The 7,574-nt window shown below is 35.0% G+C and overlaps 1 long non-coding RNA gene across 2 annotated transcripts in view; it reads left to right on the top strand.

Annotated features, from left to right (window-relative positions):
* LOC128250663 (uncharacterized) overlaps positions 1 to 7,574 on the top strand; it is a 31,867-nt gene that overhangs the window by 1,273 nt on the left and 23,020 nt on the right. Inside the window, exon 1 of one of the 2 annotated variants that reach the window (XR_008266672.1) lies at positions 67 to 617. The exons of the other annotated variant lie outside the window; for it this stretch is intronic. This is a non-coding gene — a long non-coding RNA (uncharacterized LOC128250663). Of the gene's footprint in view, positions 1 to 66; positions 618 to 7,574 lie in introns of those variants that run through there. 2 annotated transcript variants of the gene reach the window in all.

Below are 7,574 nucleotides of genomic sequence, written 5' to 3'. Positions count from 1 at the left end.
ATAGACTAACACACACAGCTTCATATACACAAGTTGACATACACATATACACACACAAGTATTAACACACACATCTGCACATACACAAGTCAACTCACATACACACATACAAATGCAATCATAAATGCACAATTACAGATATGCATACACAGATAGAAGAATGAATACTTATAGCTCCATATATGCAAAAATACACAGACATACTTAAAGACACACATGTACAAATCTACTAATACATATATATACACACACACACACACACACACACATACATATATATATATATATATATCTAGATAGATATCTTTATATATATATATATATATCAGGGGCGTGCACTCTCAAATATGCAAGATATGCACTGCATGCTCTATGATTTTTAATCCATATCATCGGAAAATTACATAAAATAGTTGCTTTGTTCCAAAGAAAATCTGTCCAGGTGTTTTCGAAATATTCTGCCTCCCCTCCCCCTCTCTGAGTGACTTGTACGTCTGCTTTGAGAAGACCCACGTGACAGACACCCCCTCTCTGTCTTTTTGTTAGTATATAATTGTTGCTAACAGCAATCCCATAATTCCTCAGTTAGACAGCTGACATGGTGGAAGAACTTGGCGGTAAGTTTGAATTTTTCTTTATCCAAAACATCTGTTTGCCTTATTATATTTTTGGAGTGTTCTGAAAACAAATATATAAGTGTTTTGTTTCTTTAATCTGTGCAAGTTGATTTTGACAATTCCGTCTACCACTACTTCTGTAGAGCGATCCATTTCTGAAATATTATAAGAAGCAAGTGCCTTAATAATTTGGTGTTTTATGTACGAGGTTCGTAGCCGCCTCAATTTGTAAATTTTTCTGATTTATAAAAGGACAGTGTTTTAGAGAAGCAAAGTTCGGCGGGCGGCTTTTGTCTTCTCCCATTTATATCATCATATTTATAATTCATTTCATCTCATTAATGTGTTTGTCCAGCCCGCAGCTACTCTGTGTTCTGCCCCTATGGCAAATTGTAATGAAATAAAGTAGAATCAAAAGATACCAAAGAAATGCAACAGGAGAAAGAAGACTGTCTGGGTCAGCACTAATGTCAATTGAAAAAGATTTATTACAACAATTGATGAAAAGAGAAGATTTCTATGAAAATATGATAGATATATTTGCCCAGAAAGATCGTTGAACTGAATAAATTTATAAATGAGGTAAATAACATTTTAGGACATTAAAACGAAGAATAGCCAAAAAAATAAAATAATATATTAATGGGTATATATTGCAGGTTTTGGTTAGTGTTTGTTATAACGTAAGGTTCGACCGTCTTACATCAGTATTGTTTCGTAGGAGAAATGGTTCGACTTCTTCGTCAAACCTAACCTACATAGGTTTTCCTTTCTGTGCTACTGGATGTAGTCTATTTACAGCCGTAAATAAGTGTCTTGTTTCAATCTCAGAGATGTTGACTTCTGCCACAACAGTTTTGGGGGTGGGTTTTTTTACAATGTTGACTTTTCGCTGTCTTTCATTGTGTGTGTATTCATGTATATGCGTGTATTTTCAATGTGTGTGCGTGAGACGTAGTCTTTTAATATACGGAGTTCAGTAAGTCTCAGAACAGTCTGCTTGAGTATCAATAATTTTCCCGGAATTAACAAGTAGCATGATAAAGCACCTGACTTGTCTTCAAGAGCGTAACTATCTAAAACCATGGCCATATAATGTAACTAAATGTGTTCTCTTTATTAAATCATTTCAAATTGATTCAGCTGAACCAATAGGTATAGAGGCTAATGCAGAATCGCACCCCTTTGAAAAACGAATTTTTGTGAAAAAATTTTTCGGATTCCTACCTTTAACAGAGATTCCGAATATGCAAAAATATTAACAGAATCCAATTTCATCTTTATTCCATTTCACTTATGATTTTTAGACATTCTTAAGTGAGAGCGAGGATGGGAAAGTACTGACGTTTCGAAGAGAGATAAATACAAACAATACACTTATTTCAGGCTCATCTCTACAGAGCCATTTTTTTTTATTCCCTGCTTATTCTAGGTCATACTGGGGGTGATTGCATATTCAGAATCTCCCATCTGTAAATCGGAGGAATACGAAAAATCGCCAGGGGGCGGGGCAAAGAAATTCATTGCATGCACGCCACGAGATAGAAGAATGAATACTTATAGCTCCATATATGCAAAAATACAGACATACTTAAAGACACACATGTACAAATCTACTAATATATATATATATATACATATATATATATATAAAGTACGTACCTTATGTAGTACAGTATATGCCCATACATTTATATAGACACATATGCATGTGTCAACATGTGTATACAACCTGCAGAATTGAACACCTACACATACATTTATACATAAAAACATGATGCACACATACACACATATATATTCATAAGGTGCACATATTATGTACACACACTCATACACAAGGAAACATAACATACGGAAGAGAATTTTAACATTTATACACACAACACGCACATATATAAACATATACACAGACATACACTACATAGACAAACACACACACATGCGTGTGCACATACAGATACATACACACGTGCGCGCACATGCCACATGCAACATAGAAGCATACAAATACATGTACACACATACATACACCACATTTACACTTATACATACATAGAAGTACACCACATGTGTATGTATACCATATAAACATGCATACACATAAACAGATACATTACACTACATACATACACATACACACACGACACAAATACACACACATGCACATATATATACATATGCACCACATAAGCAAACACAAATATGCACACATGCACGCACACACACACCACATACACATTATATACACCCAGACAGACACATAAAAAAGAAATCTGTCCAAAGCAATCTTATTTGTTATGTTAATCACGTAACAACTGGTTAATGATGAATTGTCAGAGTAAAGGAGAGAAAGATGGCCTCCATCTCTCATTTGAAAAAGACATACTCCTCAATCATTGCTGAAGTTTATTTGGGAAACCTAATCTTTTTATAAACAGGCAATTGCGTGTAGACATTTCTAAGTGGCCATTTGTCTGTTTTCAGTCAATTTGTAAGGTGACATTTGTTTGTAGATATCTCCAAGTAGACATTTGTCTGTTATCAGTCAATTTGTAAGATGACAGTTCTGTGTAAGCATTTCCAAATGGACATTAGTATGTAGACATTTCCAAGCAGACATTTGTCAAATGTCAATCAATTTTTAAGGTGACAGTTCTGTGTAAACACTTTTAAGTGGACATTTATGTATTATCAATCTTTTCATAAGGTGACACTGGTATGTGGACATTTCTAAATGGAAACAAAATTTTGCTTTTTATTTTTTGTTTGACTTTTATCTTTTACTTGTAGAGCTTATGTGGATAACAATAACTACCTGTTACCTTAGATATCCACAAACTTTCAATAATCTTTCAAGTGCTCAAAGCCCTTCAGATAATCTTCCCTGTTCCTAAGAGGCAAATTTTCTGTAGAAGCTCTGCAGGACATTTTATTCCAATCTCCTTGAACCATGTGTTTATATCATTACTCACAGCCCCTAATGTACCAATTATTACAATCTTACAATCTTACAAACTTTCAAATTTTAAGGGATTGTATTTTTTTTATTTTTCATCTTTTTTCTTCACAATCCTGGAAACAAACAGACATGATGAATCAGTCAGTAAGCAAGTTTGTTTTTCCTTGTCTGATTATTATTATTAGTCCTTCATTACACAGTGTACATAAAAATGCTCCAGTGTCTTTAGTCATCTGTCAAGTCACAACAAGGATCTCGGACAGTATTATTATTGTTATTGTTCAGTAGTTTTATTTTTATAACGTGCTTTCACTTCACTGCCGAGCGCAGCTCTGTGTGCCTTGGGTATGTGCTGTGATGCTCTTATGGTTTACTGTATTGAAAGTGTTTTGCGTAGGATGTGTGCAGTACCCAGTAGTGCAAGTTTCTGTATGTTATATATATTTGTAAGTCCTGGTGTTTTTGTTATGTATTTGTCTGGATATTTTTTTTATTATACCTAATGCGCCTACTATGATGATGATGATCATCATCGTCTAACGTCCGCTTTCCATGCTGGCATGGGTTGGACGATTTGACTGAGGACTGGTGGAACCCAAAGGCTACACCAGGCTCCAATCTGATTTGGCAGAGTTTCTACAGCTGGATGCTCTTCCTAATGCCAACCACTCCGAGAGTGTAGTAGGTGCTTTTACGTGTCACCTGCACGAATGCCAGTCAGGCGATACTAAAGTGGTGAGCTGGCAGAACCATTAGCACACCGGACGAAATGCTTAGCAGTATTTTGTCTGTTTAGACCATAGTGTACACTGCCAGATATTTTAAGCATCTCAGCAGTGATTCCTGATGGGCCGGGGGTTTTCCCTGTCTTTCTATCCTTAATTGCTTTATCTACCAAGGTACTGTCAATTTGGATAACTGGTCCCTCAGTTGGGTCAACATGTGGCAGACTTTCTTTCTTCCATTCATTCTCTCCATTAAGAAGCCTTTCATAGAGACATCTCCAGGTCTCTTTCTTTGCAGCCTCATTAAATGCAAGTGAGCTATCATCCATGTGGATGATAATAAATAATTGAATAACTACAGGGGATGGTGGCGAACCCTGCTATACTCTTCCACCACAACTTTCAGCCACTTGCACGTTAATTTCACGAGCAGGCCGTTCTGTTGATCGGATCAACTGGAACCCTCGACGTCGTAAGCGACGGAGTGCCAACACACACATTCCCTGCCCACCTATTTATGCAGACTATACTCTGTCACCTCATTGATTTAGAAAATTCAATCTGCAAAATTTCTCTAGTGAACTCTTTTGTTTAAGGAGAAGCTTTTAGTACTACTTCAACAACATAATGAATGATTCTCCATCTACTTTTGAAGGGAGAGGAGGATGTTCTTGTCTCGCATCTCATTTACTGCATATAAAATATGGGGGGGGGGGGAATAAAAAACGAAAAATAAATTTGCCAATAATTTCTAGAAAAAAAAAAAATCGTGGAGATGACATGAATAATGAATAAAAGGAAAATGAATAACTATAATAAATAATTGAAAAACATTAGTGGTATCTACTTTAATTATTTTATCCGTTTATTATAATTGCTGTTATTATCATCATCATCATCATCACCACGATGATGGGAACGACCACCACCATCTTCATCATCATCACCAAAAACCCCATCACCATGACGACGACGACGACGGCGAGCACCAATATTCTGTATTGTTCTGCTATTTCTACAATGTAAACCTGAATTATTTAAGTTTCCTATAGTTGATTGCTTTCAGTTATGTGTTTGTGTGTGTGTGGTGTTTATATGTATGTACCAGTTCACCTTGCTGTAAGTAGGTAACACAGACTAAGTACAGTCTGTATGAATAAAAACATAAAAACATGTATGGAAGGCATAAATATATATTAATATTTTATACATACATATATGTACACACACATTTATGTGTATTATATATGTACAAATATATATTTATATACGTGTGTCTGTGTGTATATATGTATATGTTTATATACACACACACATATATATGGAGAAAGAGAATGCAGACATTGGAGCTTGACGCAGTTTTCTGGCTTACTGAATACTGATGAACCATCCAAACCTTGCCAGCATTGATATATTAAATCATGTATTAATTGATGATGACGATAATGATACTGTGGGCGTAGGAGCAATAATTTTCTTAATCAAGTGAACCAGAAAAAGTACAGAACAAGATGTAGAAGCTAAAAAAATTATTGCAGCTGAAGTCGGAATTTGGATTTAAATAATAAACCTTTTGGATGGGATTCAGATGGAAAAATATAGGGGAAAAAGTTAAAAAGAAAACTAGAGCTAGGAGTGGCTGTATGGTAAGTAGTTTGCTTACCAACCACATGGTTCCAGGTTCAGTCCCACTGTGTGGCACCTTGGGCAAGTGTCTTCTACTATGGCCTCGAGCCTTGTGAGTGGATTTGGTAGACGGAAACTGAAAGAAGCCCGTCATATATATGTATATATATATTTGTGTGTTTGTGTGTTTGTATTTGTCCCCCCAACATCGTTTGACAACCGATGCTGGTGTGTTTACGTCCCCGTAACTTAGCGGTTCGGCAAAGGAGACCGATGGAATAAGTACTAGGCTTACAAAGATGCATATACATGCATATATGTATAAATATGTATCATCATCATCATCATTTAATGTCCGTTGTCCAGGCTAGCACAGGTTCGATGGTTTGACCAGGGGTGATAAGCTGAGGGGCTACACCAGACCCCAGTCTGATTTGGCAAGGTTTCTATGACTGGATGTCCTTCCTAACATCAACCATATAAGTATGTATGTATGTGTGTGTGTGTGTGTGTGTGTATATATATATATATAATTCAGTTGGTGATTCAAGGGCCAATTAATTCAAGGAAGGCTAATTAAAATATTGGTTTCAAATTTTAGCACAATGCCAACAAATTTGAGTGTGGGAATAAGCTGATTACAACTTTGACCCCAGTGCTCAACTGTTACTTATTCTATCAACTACGTAAGGGTGGAAGGCAAACTTGACCTTGGTGGAATTTGAACTCAGGATGTACAGATGGACAAAGTGCCACTAAATATTTTGTCTGAAGTGCTAATGATTCCGCCAGCTATAGATTATATTAAAACATATCCTGTTAGTTCTATCAAATACACATACACACGTGAACAATCCATATTTGGAAATTTCACACCAAGCAAAAAAAAAAAGAAAACAAGAATTTGAGAAGAGAAGTCAGTGTATTTTTATTCTTTACATTTATTATATATTTCCTTTTTTCTTCTTAAATATATGTCCATTTAAATAATGCTTTAGTGTTGGTCATCTTTTTTTTTTCCTTTACAACTTTGACCAATTCTTATTTTATTTTCCTTTCTCTCTCTCTGTGTTTCTGTTTACTTTTCTTCATTTCTTTTTTTTAAATACAGTTTATCTATGAGAAATTATTTTGTTTGTCACATTTTCCTAAAATTAATTTTAATTTAATGAAAAGAAAAATGTCCGTTCTTGACTGTTGAGAATTGTAGCAGTATGCCGATGTGGAAAAAATAAATTACTTGATAAATAAGTTAATTTAAAAAAAAAAATGTAGGAGAATTTCCCATGAGTCTTTGTAATAGCCTCCATTATTATTAATATCCATTTACAAAATGAGTGAATCAGAAAGAGTTTCTTTTTGTGGTTTTAGTTTGTTCAGCACCGACCGGTCAGTGAGAGATATGACAGCTAAAACATTGTCAATAAATATAAATAAATAATTTGTATCCTTTTCTTTATGTTCTAATTAATAAAAAAAAAAAAAAGTTTTTATAATCATTAAAGAAAAATTTCCAAATTCTACATTTGATCTTTTACAGGTGAAATGATTTTGATTTTCAGCGCCTCCCCACCTTTTCAGTTGTTTTAGATAAGACAGCAGTTCAAATTGCAGTTCAGTGCGTAGGGATGCATCAGTAAGATG

Source organism: Octopus bimaculoides, chromosome 24 (assembly GCF_001194135.2).
Source record: "Octopus bimaculoides isolate UCB-OBI-ISO-001 chromosome 24, ASM119413v2, whole genome shotgun sequence".
Taxonomy (NCBI): Eukaryota; Metazoa; Mollusca; class Cephalopoda; order Octopoda; family Octopodidae; genus Octopus; species Octopus bimaculoides.
This window is presented reverse-complemented; position numbering and strand designations above follow the sequence as displayed.